The following is a 3934-nucleotide window of genomic DNA, read 5'->3' as shown; positions in this document are numbered from 1 at the left end:
GAAGAACAATGAATCAAAAAGAATATTGTATACCCCATATTACTAATAAGAAAAAATAATGCTTAAATTCATTTATTGACAATAGAAGATTTTTTTTATAAGTAAAAAAAAAAGATTTTTCTACATTTTAGATATATAATAAAATAATCTTACGACAGGTTTGGGAACAGAATTAAAAGTGCCATAACTTTGGTTTTAAAAATGTAGGATATAATAATGGTAGTAGGAAAAAATAAGTAAATCATTGCAATAAAGATACTCAATTCAAATTTAACAACAAGAAGAGATTAAAGTGATTACAAAACAAAAATTATTTCACTTCATGCAACTTTAATTTAGTTTTATCTTCAATACAATAAATAGCTGTTTATTTTTTATAATACAGAAACAACCTTATCTCATTTAATATTCCTACTCAAAAATCTATTGCAATTTCAATACAATAATCTCATTACATATAAAACTGGAAATATGTGTAGCTGTAAATCTGCTCTGTGAGCAACAGTGACATAAAATTTGCATATAATAGTTTGGAGTTCATTCTTATATCTCCTGTGCTGTTTTTAACTTTAAAAATTAATCATTCTTAAAATAAATAAAACAAATTAAAAATTAAGTAAAACTTTGCTGCTTTTATTTGTTTCCCTCAAATAACTCATGAAATAATTATTGTAAAAAATTATTTTTATCAAGTTTTTAATTATACATGATCTTAAAAAGCAAATAATTATTATGATATTTATTTATTTATAGGTGATACCTTGTATGATTTTTCTCGCAATTTTAAATGGCCTTACTTACTGTGCAAGGCCATTTATGCCTACTGATCTCCATCCCTTCCAAATGAAGAAATCTTATGTTACTTTAGACACAAATACTAAATACTATTATGGTATTTAAGTCATGGCATTAAAAACTATGATATGAAGGAACTTTTGTTGTTGCCATAACAATGATGGGGATGGAAAACAGGAATTGTAAGAATATTTAGATTCATGCTAGATGGTTCAAATTAGGGTGGCAAAAAGAAAAGCTGCTGCTACTTGCTGTGAATAAAAAAATATGAAAGATGGCAACAATAATCAACTAATGATACCACATCATATTTTTGTTATAAATTACATTCGAAAATACTTTTCTTTTAAGTAATGTCTAGAGTAGATAAAAGTGAATTTAATAACATGAAGTAATGTTTAAAACTTTCCCAGCTAATTAACAAATACTATTTTTATTTTCCATACCTTTCTCAAAATATTGGAAGGACCTTTAAGATTATACATATGAATTTAAAAGTTACTGATAAATAACAAAACTTTTTTTACCCAATTATAAAATTATATAAATTAACACAAAATAATTTTTAATTATATTTAATAAAAAATAACAACCAAATGACAAAAATCTTTTTTATGGTATGTAGCACTTTCCGTTACCCAGATACAAATTATTTTAAAAACTGTATCATTCTAACAATAGGAAGAAAATGTTTACTTTTGCAGTATATTTATTGCACTTTTTCTCATTTAATTAAAAAAATTCTTAACAATAATAAATCAATCTGTTGTCAATGAAATGTGAAAAGCAATAACCTTCAGGTACTGCACGGTGATCATAATAAATTCAGTTATAATTTTATAGAGTATTATACTATATTATATAAACCAAGCAATTCTTTCTGCACTGATATTAGGAAACTAAAAATTTGCCGAGCTAAGGTATTTATAGATGGTTCAAAGATATTTGTGAGAATTAAACAGGGATGAAATCAATAGCATCACCCATATGCTGACAATCATAAAAGTTAAGCTCTCACAACCTTTCTAAATGAGATAAAAGGTTGTCATACAGCTGCACAACAGCTATTTACAATCTCTTATCAAAACTTTTAAAATTTACATGAAAACATCTAGAAAAATAAAATACCTTAGTAAAATATGTAAAACAATCTAAATACAATACAAAGAAATTGATTTCTCAAGAAAAACATGATATAAATATTTGGGTAGGATAAAGATATTTATTTTAAAACTGTTACTTTACACTAATAATAAAAAATTTGGCAATGTTTCATGAAATGCAGGACATCAAATTAAAAAATAATAATATAAAAAAGGTTCTCTCCAATAACACAAATACTCTAAATAATCAATGCACAAGAAGTATATTTTAGAGTAGTGCATAGTTAATCAGTGTTTTTAAACTGTTTATAAAAACTATTTCTGAAATTTCATTGTACTTAATTGATATTTTAGATTTCCAATTGCATAACAGTCTTGAGCCAATAAAATGAATGCAAAAATGTATGATCTGTAAACATCAGTTTTTAATTTTTGCAGAGCATGAACAATTGAAAAGTGAGATTGCAAAATTAAAAAATAAAAAACTGTTAAGAGTTTTGCAGAGAAGTTCATTGTCTAAATAGTGTGAATGAATAAAATGTTTTTGTATATACAATGTTTTATTAAATTTCCATAGTAATTTAAATCTAATTTATCAAACTAAAAGGAATATATATATATAATAATTTATAGCAAAATTTGCATGCAATGTCAAAAGTTCATTCAATAATATGAATATAATGTTTAAAAAGTTATCAATGTATGAGAACATTGATATATCCAATAAATAAATAACCATTAAAAACAAATTATAAAAATGAAAATAGGAAGTCACTTTTTTTTTAGTAATGCAACAAAACAGAAATTTAATTCCCCTTGCTGAAATTTCTTAGACTGCAGAATATAAAATTTAATAAATGAAAACCAAAACAAAAGTAATCATTCAATTTTATAAATTAAAACAAAGCAATAAATATATTATCAATAAAAGGCATTGTTTCCGTAATGGCATTCACAAAATTGAAATTTCTTACAGTGTAAAATAAATCCAATCCAATGTAAAATAAATAAATCCAGGATCCAATTTTAAATTCAGCATTCAATTCCAATTTTTTTTTTTCAAAATACTGTATTAAAATAACTATTTTTTAATAATTAATTCAAATGAAGAGCTTGAGTAAAATTTATTACAAGGATAAAAATTAAACTCCAACTTTTCATGTACAAAAATGAAGATCTAATTCAACAAAAGGAAACATTTGTTGCAAGTTATATAGACTGAAGAATAAACCATAGACAAAATAGTAGTAATAAGCAATTTTAGAATAAAAAGTAATAAAGAAACCTATGTTACTCCTTTTTTATTGTTTATGATTAAGTTATTATTCAATAAGAACTTAAACACAATCTTATATAAAAATAATTATCTTATTCTGCACAAAAAAGGCAATTACAATTATCAAAATAAATACATATTTTAGTTATTATCAATGATAAAGGGAAAGAAATATTTTCAGTTGTAAGAAAAGCACATACTTTAATAAATTATATATTTTGATAAATTGAATAAATATAAAGCCGTTTTGTCTTTAAAATTTGCTATTATAAATGTATATATATATAGCAAACTGAAAAGTACATAAGAATAAGCAGTGCTAAAACAATGCTTAAATTAAAATTATGAATGTAGAAACTAATTTAAAAAAATTAGTATTACGATAGGGATTGAAAATATATGGTAAAGAAAACTATTAGTATCATCATAATGGTACACTGATTTTTCCCCAATATCAGTAATCTCTTATTTTTTCTAATTAAGAATTTTATCTACTGAAGAACATACCAAAGGACACAAACAAATTTCTAAATTATTGTCACCACTAAAAATGACAATCTAAGATACATTTAACTAAAAAAAAAAGATAGAACAGGATTGTGTAGACAACAGTAATTCTAAAATTTCAATAAAAACATGAAATCTAGATATACATTTATAAAACTACAGAAAATGACTTAGAAATGCCTTTTAAAAAACTAATTTTGATTAATTAGTTTAAGCCAAAGCAATAACAGATATTTATAGAATGGTTTCTAAA

This window comes from Argiope bruennichi, chromosome 3 (assembly GCF_947563725.1).
Source record: "Argiope bruennichi chromosome 3, qqArgBrue1.1, whole genome shotgun sequence".
NCBI classification, from domain to species: domain Eukaryota; kingdom Metazoa; phylum Arthropoda; class Arachnida; order Araneae; family Araneidae; genus Argiope; species Argiope bruennichi.
The sequence above is the reverse complement of the archived record's forward strand: the minus strand, read 5'-3'. Positions refer to the sequence as shown.